Below are 14,905 nucleotides of genomic sequence, written 5' to 3' on the forward strand. Positions count from 1 at the left end.
TTTTTGCCCTTATTCTGTGTAGTTTAATTGTGATATACTATTTACTTAATTCATTCCCATTGTCATTTTATTATTATTATATTGTTAAACTTTTTCACCCTGTCTTTTATTATTTTCAGTAGGGCCTGACCTGACTTCGTCACTACTCTACCGAGGTTAGGCTTGGCACTTATTGGGTACCGCTGTGGTTTACTCATACTACGCTTCTGCACATATTTTTGTGCAGATCCAGGTACTTCCTATCAGAGCAGGCATTAGTGAACTAGCCGTACGCGGAGACTTTAAGGTATATCTGCCAACGTCCGTAGATCTCGGAGTCCCCTTCTATCCTTATTATGTTATTTTCCTTATTCTCTTTAGACTCTGATGTATAAAGACACTTAGAATATATTCTTATAAGCTTGTGACTTGTTTCTACCAATTTTTGGGAGATTGTAGTTCTTTGACTTGTAGTTTTCATTTATTACAACTATTGAAGTTTGAGTTTCAGACTCTTATTATGTTATTCCACAATTTGTTAGGTTTACCTAGTCTTAATAACATCCTATCCTACGGAGAGTGAATTGGGGTCGTGACAAATATTCAGCTTAATCTTGGCATAATCACACCTCATAAACCCTAGCTGATCTCATGCCCAAAAAAAAAAAAAAAAGTCGGTGAGGATGTCACATTTATCTTGAGTTTAATTCTGCGATACCTATTAGTAATTCCGGAATACTGGAGCTTTTTACATATGGAGCAGATTCGATTAGGGCTTTCGAGATAGCGATTATCGTTTGTGCATGAATGCTTACACATTCCCTCATCGTATATCAACCCAATCCGACGATCCCTGCTTTCTTCAATGTTAGTATTCACCCCATCGAACAATGCAATGATGAAAATTAGTGGAGCTAGTAGCTACCTTCTGCTGATATTAAATGATTCACTTCTTTTGTACTCCTTGATTCAGCACTGGAAATCAAATGTCACTCTTTTGCATATATCAAGCACATTGTTTGAAAAACAGGGAGAAGATTGTGTAGAGAATCAAATTGACATGCATCAATAATGTGACAGATTTTCGGTCTCCTTTTCTTCTTCTTCTTTCGTTGATTTTGAGTCTCCTCTTTACAATGCTTTTAGCATGTAGTAAAGATGTTGCGAAAAGAAGTATTATGTCCGATATTATATGGTATTGTCATTATTTCGGGAATTAAATGTTTGTTATCACTTGAATTGTATCATATTGTTACAGTAAAACAATGTTCATTTTGATTGTTGCTTAAATTTAATTGTATCATATCGTTAAATTATGTATCGATGAAAAGTGTCACATTATGTAACGAGCGATTTTGTATGGTCTCATCGTTATCTTGTCTTTTTCTCTCATCCCTCCCTTCATTATTATTAAATTATTTTATTTTATTTTTTACTCTACCTTTTTATATAATACTAGTTTCAGAATACGCACGTTGCGCGTGTGTCCATCTCGTTGAGTAATATTTTTAAAAATTGAATAAATATCATATTACAACCTATATTTGAGTTACGCAATAAAATTTAAGTTTCTGAAATTAATGAATGTTGATCCTATGTAGCTAACTCAATAAAAGATGTAACTCTGCATGATAGAAGTTTTCAATCATCATACGATATAATCAACCCAAACTTATTTCCAATTGTATGATTTTATCGCTTAATTTTCACAAATTATCGTGCTACCTCAAATCTTAACTTAAAATATTTATGATAACAAATGTGAAATACCACCAAAATGATCCTATAATGATTATTTTTATGAGATAAGAGAATTATTTACCTAAACCAATAAAATTGACAAAATTCTAGCTAATTGCAATGACAACAATTACCAACTTCTATTCTTAAATAGCACAATTTTAAATCTTGTAATAACACAAACTATTAAAAGTGACAAGTGAATTTATTTTCTTATAATATATGAGAAATTTGAGTTGGCATATCAATTTTATAATTATTAATATAATATGGACAAGCATAATCTTGAATTGATAAGATCTTTAATTGATATGAGTTAGAATATCTGACCAATATTTTGTTACATAATGCATGCAATGACCAAAACAATCTATAAGAAATCTATAAATAGGATAATTACATACAAACTAATAATCATGCATAAGACATCGTATACAAAAATCACAACCAACAACATTTTGATTTACAATTATCTATCAAAAAATACATGAATATCTATAATTAGATAACTTCATGAACAACTTAACGGTTAGAACGTTTACTTGAATCACAAGTTTACCTTCGCTAATGTTGACTCTAACAAAACTTTATGATAAGTATGTGGAACGGTTCTAACTCCTCGTTTTAAATGGTTTTGATTTTAAAATTCTGACAAATAAAAAAATTGGCTTGTATACTGCGACAATTTTGGTAAATGAATACTAAACGTGAAGTGACTTTAATTGCTTGGTAATTTTGACAAAAAAAATTTAAACCTAAATGACATTAGTTGTTGGTGGAAAACAGACATTTTTACACTAAAGAATTTCCCACCCGTAACTTCAGAGAATAAAATTATATCATTATTCTCCTAATTCGAAAGAACTTCAGTTAATGGAATATCTTTGACGTTGGCAAAATATAGTAGAAAAGAACTCAACCGCAATTTTAGCAAAAATAATAGAAAACTTATAAAATGAAATAATTGATTTTAAAATCCTAAATATTAGGAAAATAATTTAATGACAATTCCTAGATATTAGGACAATAATTAAATGATTATTCCTAGATATTAGGATAATAATTAAATGACTATTTTGTCCAATGCAAATTCTATTTAAAAGGGTAAAAACGGCGAACGACATTTCGCTAAGTGCCTTCGTGCTTTTAATATAGTATAGATATTTCACCTCGTATCATAATTTTTCTTTATAATATTACAAGTTTATTCTTCATATTGCTGGTGCATCATATCGTGAAACAATAACAAACGATACAATCTATCCAACTATTATATTCATCAAACGATATAGTACGATATAATACAATACGATATGATATATTATGAAACAATATGTAACAATCATCCAAACAAGATGTTATTTACAATTGTATCAAAGTATTTTCAAAATTCATTTATTATAAAAATTTTACACAACACTTATATTATTATCTTTGATTAAATTTTTATGTGTGTAATTAGTTTTGGAGACGTGCATTGCAATGTATCTTATGTTTCAAACTTTTAAAATAACATAAATATGTATTATCTATATGCATATATAAATTAATTATATCACAAATATAATATAATATCTTATCATCATGAAAAATTTAGTCAATTTAACAAAGAATGTGTCACTACTTTTATTACTGTGAAATGATTGTGTTGGCTTGGCAAAATTGCTAAAGTTTATAAAGTCTTCAATTTGCTTTGTTTGTACATTATTAAAAAGGTTATAGCATATAAAATTTGCTTAACGTAGAGAATAAAGAACAATTATAAAATAAGCTATATCTCAATCAAATTTATATGTGAAAACATTGGAGAAGAGTAGATAAGAAAAAATATTTAGAGACTTTTGGATAGAATACGTTAAATTTTTTTGTATTTCATTTCATTTAAATGTTTATAAATAGCATATTATTTGTTATAATATATAATAGTATTTATTAATAACTTAATATAAAGACTCGCACTTTGCAAAGAAAGTTAAAAATGAAAAAGATGATAAATATTTTTTTTAGTGTCATGTTATGATTCACAAATTGCATCCTCAACTCCGTTGGGCAAAGCTTTGTATCACTCGTTACACCTACAATAAAAATATTTGCAGCATCGACACAAGTTGGGGGAATCCACATTAGCAAATCATCTTGAGTAATTAAATATAGAAAACAAAGTGAAAATAATGATGTTTTTCCTGAAAATATAGTACTCTGATACTCAATTGTAGGGAAAGATAGAGAAAATAATAATTTTACCCACTTTTCCCATAATAGCTGCATCAAAATGATCTCCAATTTTAAAAAATATTCTCACGATTAACTGGATATATCACAAAAAGTGACATAATGTGATGACCCAAAATGTTATCTTTAAATTTAATAAGTAATTCTCTGTTCTAAGACCTCGAAAGCACCATTTATTATTCCTCGACTTGCGTGCGCAGTCCGTACAATTTTCCAAAAAAATTTTATGTGAAAAATGGATTAAAATGTGAAATAGAGTTTTAAAACTCAACTGAGTTGACTTTGGTCAATATTTTTAGCAAACGGACCCGAATCGGTATTTTGACAATTTCTGTAGCTCCGTATCATGATTTGGGACTTGGGCGTATGCCCAGAATTTAATTTGGAGGTCCCTAACTCAAGTTATGACCATTTAACGGAACTAGCAATTTAAAGGCTAAAGATTTCCAAGTTTGACCACGAGGTTGACTTTTTGATATCGGAGCCGGAATCCGATTCTGGAAATTTGAATAGCTCTGTTATGTTATTTAGGACTTGTGTGCTAAATTTGAAGTCATTCTGGATTCATTTAATATGGTTTGGCACGAGATTTGCAAATGGAAAAGTTTAAAACTCAAAGTTCGAATCGGGGTGTGAATTGTAATTTCAGCATTGTTTGACTTGATTTTTGACCCCGAGTAAGTCCGTATTATGTTTCGGGACTTGTTGGTATATTCGAACGGGATCCTGAGTACCCCGAATGTGATTCGAATCGAAATCGGAACAAGAATTGGACTTCAGCAAAATCTGAAATTTTGCCTTCTGTTGTAATCGCACCTGCGGATTTTTGACCGCGGGCGCGAGCTCGCAAAAGCGAGCCTTTCATCGCAGAAGCGGCCTGGGCAGGCTGGGCAAAGGTCCGCAGGTGCGGAAACATGCACGCACTCGCGCGTCCGCAGAAGCGGACTTGGCAATCGCAGAAGCGGAAGGCAGCGCATGTGCGTATTTTTCCTCCGCAGGTGCGAGGCCTCGCCTGGCAGCCCCATTTCGCAGATGCGAGCTCGCATGTGCAAGCTCAGGTACCGCAGGTACAGAAATGCCTGGGCAGTGTATATATCGAAGAGTCCGATATTATTTTCACATTTTGGTCGTTTTGAGCTCGGTTAAGGCAGATATTTGGGCGATTTTCACGGAAAATATTGGGGTAAGAGTTCATTATCCTATATTGTTTATATTTCATGATTCTATACTCGTTTATATCATGAATCCGTAAATTTATGGAAGAAAAATCAGATTTTTTAAAAATCTTCCAAAAATAAAAAATTTAGATTTGAAGGTCCATTTGATATCGGAATTGGATAATTTTTGTATGGTTGAACTCGTAGCGTAACGGGTGTTCGAATTTTATGAGTTTTTTCGGGATTTGAGATGTGGGTCCCACCGTTAAATATTTTAATGAATTTCGAATTTCTATCCGGAAAATTAGTAAATTCATATGGAATTAATTCCTATGATTCGTATTGAGTATATTGAATTATTTATGAATAGTTTTGAAGCTTTTGGAGACAAATTTAAAAGGAAAAGCTGTGGTCGAGCAATTGATTGGAATTTACAAAGCGAGGTAAGTGTCGTGGTTAACCTTGACTTGAGGGAATAGAACCCTTAAATTATTTGTTATGTGAATTGCATGTGAACGACGTATAGGCGAGGTGGCGAGTGTCTATACGTCATCAAATTAATTATTGGCCTACTTACTTGAAAAATCATAAATTATTTTAAATCATAAATTAATTATTATAATAATTATTTCTCTCCTATTCTTTGTCAAATATTAATTCTTCAATTCCTCCATTAATTGTTACATGCTATTTGGATTATGTGTTTTAATTGTTATTTGACATTTAGCATATTAAATATTAAACTGCCTATTTTCTCCCTGATTTCCATAATAATTTGCTATTTGTCATTATTTGTTTCGTAATTAAATCATAATTATAGTATGCTTGTTGTCTTATAATTTTATATTAATTTTTGCATTTATTGGGGAAATTTCTTCTATAAGAATTGGTAAATGGATATAATGGAGGATCGGGTTGCATGCCGCAACAGACTTATTAAATGTCAATATTGGGGAATTGGATTACACGCCGCAATAGACTTATCTAAAAGTTAATATTGGTGTCACGACCCAAACTAACCCCTGTCGTGATGGCGCCTATCGTGGAACTAGGCAAGCCGACTCATTTCCAAAACAAACCGATATTTTCATTTTCAAAGATAATTTCAATGCTATTTAACATAAAACCTTCGTAAAGGAGTTCCAATCAAAATAAAAGTGCAGAAGAAAAAGTCCGACATCGGGGTGTCACTAGTCATGAGCATAAATACAACTAGAGGAAGATAAGAGGGAGAAGAGTAGGGGGCTGCGATCGCCAAATAGCTACCTTACTATCTCCAAGAAAATCTACAACCAGAACAATCAATAACCGCTACCGTGTCCAACTACACATGAATCTGCACACAAGGTGCATGGGGTAACGTGAGTACGCCAACTCAGTAAGTAACAACAATAAATAAAGACTGGGCAGTAGTGACAAGCAATAAAGCATACAACATTCATATCAGAAAAACTCAGTAAAATACCACATGCTTTTCAAATCAGGATTTGAATCAAAACATCTCGTTTAAACCCACTTCCAATAAAAATCATTTAAAGATATTTTTTAACAGTTTTCAAACAGAGGAAAAATTAAAAGGTGGGCAAAAATTGTGAAATCATAAACAGCCCCTCAGGCAAAACATCACTCATAAACATCCCCTCGGGAAAACCTCACAGTCACTCGTGCCACTCGGGCATGCCTCACAATCACTCTTGCCATTCGGACATACCTCACAATCACTCATGCCTCCCAGTCACTCGGCACTCGCACTCAGTAGGTACCTGCGCTCACTGGGGGTGTGTACAGACTCCGGAGGGGCTCCTTCAACCCAAGCGCTATAATCTGCACGGACAACTCACGTACTATAATAATAAAGTATGTTGCAGGCGTGCAGCCCCAGTCCACACTCATCCTCACAATCAGGCCCTCAGCCTCATTCAGTCATAAACCTCTCAATCCCCTCGGACATTTCAGTAAAATAGGGCATTCGGCCCAAAACATTTATATGCAATAAAAATAGAGTCATAAAACTGAGTTATGCGGTAAACAAGTATAAACATGACTAAGTATACATTTTTCAATCGAAAACAATGAGAGGCTAGTAAGAAAAAGCCCCTAAGGGTCCAAACAGCACTGGCGCCAGGTCCAAACATGGCATTCAGCCCAATTTACAGAAACTCTTTCTAAAACATATAAGTATCATATAGTTTCAATAAAATATGCAACTTTACAGTTGCTACGGGACGGACCAAGTCACAAGTCCCCAACGGTGCACGCCGACACGCCCTTCACCTAGCATGTATGTCACCTCAAAATAGTAGAATGATATGAAATTCGGGGTTTCATAGCCTCAGGACTAGATTTACAATCGTCATTTATCTCGAACCGGTCAAATCTCTACCCCGCAATGCTCTTGACACTGGACTCGGCCTCCAAATACTCCGAATCTATTCACAATAAGTACAATACCATCAATACGCGCTAATGGAATAAATTCCATAAGAAAAGCTACAAAATTAGACCAAGACCCGAAATTGGCTCAAACCCGGCCCCGGGGCCCACGTCTCGAAATCCAAAAAATTTACAAAACTAGAAATCTCATTCACTCACGAGCCTAAACATACCAAATTCATCAAAATTCGACATCGTTTGGTCCTTCAAATCCTTAAATTACTCTCCAAATATTCCAAGCCCTAACCCCTCATTTTCACTAATTACAATGATTAAACAATGAAAAATCACCATATATACAAGTATTAGGGCTCAAGTAACTTACCTCAATGAAACCCCCTTGATTCCCTCTTCAAATCTCTCCCAAAAGCTCTAAAACCGAATAGAAATGGTGAAGAATGCACCAAAATTCGCGAAGTGTGCAATATGTACCCTCTGCCCAGGCTTCTCACAACTGAGGCCATTTACTCGCACCCGCGTGACCGCACATGCGGTCCAAGGAGCCGCACCTGCGCGACTCACTTATCCCCCCAGTCTCTGCATCTGCGGCAAATTCGTCGCACTTGCGCATGGCGCGCCGCATCTGTGAAGCCTGTCCAGCATTCCCCTTTCCGCATCTGCGCCCTAGGTTTCGCACCTGCGGGCTCGCAGATGCGACCTCCAACTCGCACCTGCGCAACCTGCCTTGCCCAGCATTGCCAGCACCTACGAACTCCCCACGCACACCAGCGGCCTCACACCTGTAACTCTTTCTTCCGCAAGTGCGAAAATAGCAGTAGCAGCAGCTTCAGCTGCATTTTTTCCAACTTCGACAAATTCGTTAACCACCCGGAATCACCCTGAGGCCCTCGGGACCTCAACCAAAAATACAAACAAGTCATATATCAACATACCAACTTAGTCGAACCTTCGAATCACTCAAAACAACATCAAATTACCCTCGGATTCAAGCCTAAGAACTTCTAAATTTCCAAATTCGGCAACCGATGCCGAAACCAACCAAACCACGTCCGAATGACCTCAAATTTTGTACACACATCAAAAATGACACTACGAACCTACTCCAACTTCCGGAATCCCATTCCGACCCTGATATCAAACTTTCCACTGCCGACCAAAATCGCCAAATTTCCAATTTCGCCAATTCAAGCCTAATTCTACCACGGACCTCTAAATCAGATTTCGGACGCACTCCTAAGTCCAAAATCACCTAACGCAGCTAACAGAACCATCAGAATTCAAATCCGAGATCATTTACACATAGGTCAACATCTGGTTGACCTTTCCAGCTTAAGTTTCTACTTAAGAGACTAAGTGTCTCAATTCACTATGAAACCACTCTAGTCTCAAACCAACTAACCCGATATAATATAATATAGCTAAATAACACAAAAAGAAGTAGAAATGGGAAAAATAGGGCTATAATTCTCTAAACGACCGGCCGAGTCGTTACATCCCCCCTCCCCCCTCTTAAATATCCGTTTGTCCTCGAACGGGTCTAGAAACATACTTGGAGTCTCGAATAGGCGTGGATATTTGCTCAGTATCTCCCGCTCAGTCTCCTAGGTGGCCTCCTCTACAGGCTGACCTCTCCATTGCACCTTCACTGAAGCTATATCCTTTGACCTCAACTTTCGCACCTGCCGATCAAAAATAGCCATCGGCTTCACATCATAAGTCATATCACCCTCCAACTGAACCGTGCTGAAATCCAAAACATGGGACGGATCTCCAATATACTTCCAGAGTATGGAAACATGAAACACTGGATGCACACTCGACAAGCTGGGTGGCAAAGCAAGCTTATAAGCCACCTCTCATATCCTCTGAAGCACCTCAAAAGGCCCAATAAACTAGGGGCTCAACTTTCCCCTCTTCCCAAACCTCATAACACCCTTCATGGGTGATACCTTCAACAAAACCTTCTCCCCAACCATAAAAGACACATCACGGACCTTCCTATCCGTTAGCTCTTCTGCCTAGACTGCGCCGTGCGAAGCCGCTCCTGAATTAATTTCACCTTATCTAATGCGTCCTGGACCAAGTCTGTACCTAAGAGCCTAGCCTCACCTGACTCAAACCATCCAACCGGAGATCTACACCTCCTCCCATATAAAGCCTCGTACGGGGCCATCTAAATACTCGACTGATAATTGTTGTTATATGCAAACTCCGCGAGTGGCAGAAACTAGTCCCATGAACCCCCAAAGTCAATGACACAAGCACGTAACTTGTCCTCCAATATCTGAATAGTGTGCTCGGACTACCGTCCGTCTGAGGGTGAAAAGTTGTGCTCAGCTCAACCTGAGTACCCAACTCTCGCTGCACGGCCCTCCAAAACTGCGATGTGAACTGAGTACCCCTATCTGAAATGATGGAAACTAGGACGCCATGCAGGCGAGCGATCTCTCGGATGTAAATCTCAGCCAACCGTTCTGAAGAGTAAGTAATACCAACTGGAATGAAGTGCGCGGACTTGGTCAGCCGATCCACAATAACACAAATGGCATCGAACTTCCTCGAAGTCCGTGGGAGCCCAACTACAAAGTCCATGGTGATACGCTCCCACTTCCACTCTGGGATCTCTAATCTCTAAAGCAAGCCACCCGGTCTCTGATGCTCATACTTAACCTGCTGACAGTTGAGACACCGAGCCACAAACCCAACTATATCCTTCTTCATCCGCCTCCACCAATAGTGCTGCCTCAAATCCTGGTACATCTTCGCGGTACCCAGATGGATGGAATACCGCGAGCTGTGGGCCTCCTCAAGAATCAACTCTCGAAGCCCATCTACATTTGGTACACATATCCGGCCCTACATTCTCAGCACGCCGTCATCACCAATAGTCACATCCCTAGCATCACCTCTCCGAACCCTATCCTGAAGAACGAGCAAGTGGGGGTCATCATGCTGACGCTCCCTGATATGGTCATAAAGAGAAGACCTGGAGACCACACAAGCCAATACCCGACCAGGCTCCGAAATACCCAATCTGACAAGTTGGCTCGCTAAGGCATGAATATCTAATGCCAAAGGTCTCTCTACTACTAGAAGATATGTTAAACTCCCCAAACTCTCTGCCCGGCGACTCAAAGCATCGGCCACCACATTGGCCTTCCCCGGATGGTACATGATAGTGATATCATAGTCTTTAAGAAGCTCCAACCATCTCCGCTGACGCAAATTAAGATCCTTTTGCTTTAACAGATACTGCAGACTCCGGTGATCAGTATAGATCTCACAATGAACCCCATACAAATAATGGCGCCAAATCTTCAAGGCATGAACAATGGCTGCTAACTCAAGATCGTGGACATGATAGTTCTTCTCATGGGTCTTCAACTGGAGCAAGGCATAGGCAATCACCCTACCCTCCTGCATCAAAACACAACCAATGCATATCCTCGAGGCATCACAATACACGGTGTAAGAACCTGAAGTTGATGGCATAACTAACACTGGAGCTGTGGTCAAAGCAGTCTTGAGCTTCTGAAAGCTCTCCTCACACTCATCCGACCACCTGAATGGAGGACCCTTTTGGGTCAATTTGGTCAAGGGCGATGCAATAGATGAAAATTCCTCCACAAAGCGACGGTAATAACCCGCCAAACCAAGAAAGCTCCTATCCGTGGCTGAGGACGGTCTAGGACAATTCTGCACCGCCTCTATCTTCTTCGGATCCACCTGAATACCCTCGCTAGACACCACGTGTCCCAAGAATTCTACTGAGCTGAGCCAAAACTCACACTTGGAGAACTTTGCATAAAGCTTCTCATCCCTCAATCTCTGTAATACAATCCTCAAATGCTGAGCGTGCTCCTCCTGGCTATGAGAGTACACCAGGATGTCATCAATGAATACAACAACGAATGAGTCCAAATAGGGCTGGAATACACTGTTCATCAAATGCATGAACGTTGCTATGGCATTGGTCAGCCCAAAAGACATCACCAAGAACTCATAATGGCCATATTGGATCCCGAAAGCTGTCTTAAGAATATCTGAATCCCTAATCTTCAGTTGGTGATAACCGAAACTCAAATCAATCTTGGAGAACACCCTCGCTCCTTGAAGCTAGTCGAATAAATCATCAATACGAGGTAAAGAATACTTGTTCTTGACTGTGACCTTGTTCAACTGCCTGTAATCAATACACATTCTTATGGAACCATCCTTCTTCTTCACAAATAGAACTGGTGCACCCCAAGGTGACACTAGGCCGAATAAACCCTTTATTAAGGAGTTCTTAAAGTTGTTCTTTCAATTCCTTCAACTCCGTCGGTGCCATACGATACGGTGGAATAGAAATGGGCTGAGTGCCCGACACCAAATCAATACCAAAGTCAATATCCCTATCAGGCGGCATGCTCGGCAGGTCTGCAGAAAACACATCCGGAAAATCACGTACCACCGGAACAGAATCAATGACAGGAGTCTCTGCACAAACATCCCTCACAAAAGCCAAATAAGATAGGCAACCCTTCTCAACCATGCGCTGAGCCTTCAAATATGAAATCACCCTACTTGGTACATAATCTACAGAAACGCTCCACTCAACCCTCGAAATTCCCGGCATAGTCAATGTCACCGTCTTAGCGTGACAATCTAGAACAACATGACATGGAGATAACCATTCCATACCCAATATCACATCAAAGTCGACCATACTGAGCAGCAAAAGGTCCACTTGGGTCTCCAAACCCCCAATAGTCACCACACATGACCGATATACGCGGTCCATAATAATAGTATCGCCCACAGGAGTAGATACATGAATAGAAAAAACTAGAGACTCACGGGGCATATCCAAAAAATAGGCAAAATACGAGGAAACATATGAATACGTGGAACCAGGGTCATATAATACGGAGGCATCTCTGTGACAAATTGAGACAATACTTGTAATCACAGCATCTGAAGCAATAATATCTAGTATGGCAGGGAGGGCGTAGAAATGGGCATGGCCACCTCCTGATCTGCCTCCCCCTCTAGGGTGACCCCTAGCTGAATGACCTCCACCCCGAGCTGACTGGGCGGGTGGTGAGGTAACTGGTGTTGTAGTCCGAGGCTGACTCCTCTGTTGAGATAGACCTCTATGACGACGAGGACACTGCCTCCACATATGCCCAAGCTCCCCACACTCAAAACAACTCCCTGGTGCTGGCGGTGGAAAGTGAAGGGAACCCCTAGCACCAGGATGACTGGTAGAAGAACCTGGCATGGAAGAGCCCTGAACATGTGGAGCACGGGGTGAACTCTGAGCTAGAAGGGCACCAAGTGATGAGTGGACCTGATGAGAACTGTGAAAACCATGGCCAGATGACGCACTCCGATGAAGTGGCCGAGCTAACTGAGCCTGTCTGAAATGACGACCTCTACCGTGCTGGAACTGACCCCCAAAAGGAGCACCGCTGAATCCACCCTGACAACGAGGCCTCTTGGCCTCCCTCTTAACCCTCTCCTGACCGCGAACCATCTCAATCTGCCAATCAATGTCGACAACCTCATTAAAAGTAGCACCTGAAACCCTCTCTCTGGTCATGAGCAACTGTAGCTGATAAGTGAGACCATTAATAAACCATATGATCCTCTCCTTGTCCGTGGGAACCAACCAGATCACATGACGGGCCAACTTGGAGAACCGCATCTCATACTGAATCACAGACTTATCGCCCTGGCGAAGCCGCTCAAACTGTCTGCGCAGCTCCTCTCTACGGGATCGAGGCACGAACTTCTCCAAAAAGACCACGGAGAACTGCTGCCAAGTAAGGGGTGCTGCGCCAATAGGCCTACGCCTCTCGTAAATCTCCCACCATCTGAGTGCAGCCCCAGAAAACTGAAAGGTAGTGAATGAGACCCCACATGTCTCCAAAATACCAGCAGTACGGAGTATCCTCTGACACCTGTCCAAAAATTCCTGAGCATCCTCTCTCTCTGTGCCACTGAAAGGTGGTGGCTGGAGTCTCCCAAACCTCTTCAGCCTACACTGATCATCCTCAGGCATAACAGGAACCACATAATCCCAAGCAACTGCAACCGGCAGGGCTGGTGGTGCCTCCGGTGTCTGAAGTCCCTGAATAACCTGCTCGGGTGTGCGAGCGACGGGAGTCTGAGTGCCTCCCCTGGCTTGAGAAGTGGTTGCGGCCATTGAAATAGAGACCACCTGGGTAAGGCCGGTACACGCTATCAGAATCTGAGCTAGGGCCTCCTGAAGGCCTGGAATCACAATAGGCACAGGTGGTGCCTGAGCTGGTGCATCAACAACTGGAACCTGGTCCTGATCTGGGATAACCGGTGGATCTGCATATACTGCCCCAACTGCTGTACGGGCTGCACCTCTGCCCCTACTACTGCCTCTACCATGGCCTCGGCCTCTCGCGGCCCTGGCTGGTGGTTGGCCCTCCTGACCGGTAGTACGAGTCCTCATCATATGTGAGAGAATGAAACAACAAATGTTTAGTTACTAGAATCAACAGATTTGCGTGATAAGAATTCAAGAATGTGGAGTTTCCTAAAGGTTTTGCAGCCCCCTGAAGATAAGTATAGACGTCTCCGTACCGATCCGCAAGACTCTACTAAACCCGCTCATGACTCGTGAGACCTATGTAACCTAGGCTCTGATACTAATCTGTCACGACCCAAACTAACCCCTGTCGTGATGGTGCCTTTAGTGAAACTAGGCAAGCCGACTAATTTCAAAAACAAATCAATATTTTCATTTTCAAAGATAATTTCAATGCTATTTAACATAAAACCTTCGTAAAGGAGTTCCAATCAAAATAAAAGTGCGGAAGGAAAAGCCCGACATCGGGGTATCACTAGTCATGAGCATCTACTACAATATGTCTAACAATATCAAGGCTAACTCAACCTGGAAAATAGTTAAATACAACTAGAGGAAGATAAGAGGGAGAAGAGCAGGGGCTGCGATCGCCAAACAACTACCTTGCTATCTCCAAGAAAATCTGCAACCAGAACAATCAATAACCGCTACCGTGTCCAACTACACCTGAATCTGCACACAACGTGCATGGAGTAATGTGAGTACGCCAACTCAGTAAGTAATAACAATAAATAAAGACTGGACAGTAGTGACAAGAATAAAGCATACAACATTCATATCAGGAAAACTCAGTAAAATACCACATGCTTTTCAAATCAGTATTTGAATCAAAACATCTCGTTTAAACCCACTTCCAATAAAAATCATTTAAAGATATTTTTCAACAGTTTTCAAACAGAGGAAAAATTCAAAGGTGAGCAAAAATGGTGAAATCATAAACAGCCCCTCAGGCAAAACATCACTCATAAACATCTCCCCGGACAAACCTCACAGTCACTCGTGCCACTCGGGCATGCCT

The 14,905-nt window shown here is 40.2% G+C and overlaps 1 long non-coding RNA gene across 1 annotated transcript in view; it reads right to left on the reverse strand.

Moving 5' to 3' along the window:
* The window catches only part of LOC108947580 (uncharacterized), a 62,650-nt gene extending 61,589 nt beyond the window's left edge, over positions 1 to 1,061 (reverse strand). Inside the window, exon 1 of the long non-coding RNA XR_011412998.1 lies at positions 698 to 1,061. This is a non-coding gene — a long non-coding RNA (uncharacterized lncRNA). The remainder of the gene's footprint in view (positions 1 to 697) is intronic.
* Between the last annotated feature and the right edge of the window lie 13,844 nt (positions 1,062 to 14,905).

The sequence above is a fragment of the Nicotiana tomentosiformis genome, chromosome 12 (genome assembly GCF_000390325.3).
Source record: "Nicotiana tomentosiformis chromosome 12, ASM39032v3, whole genome shotgun sequence".
Lineage (NCBI taxonomy): Eukaryota > Viridiplantae > Streptophyta > Magnoliopsida > Solanales > Solanaceae > Nicotiana > Nicotiana tomentosiformis.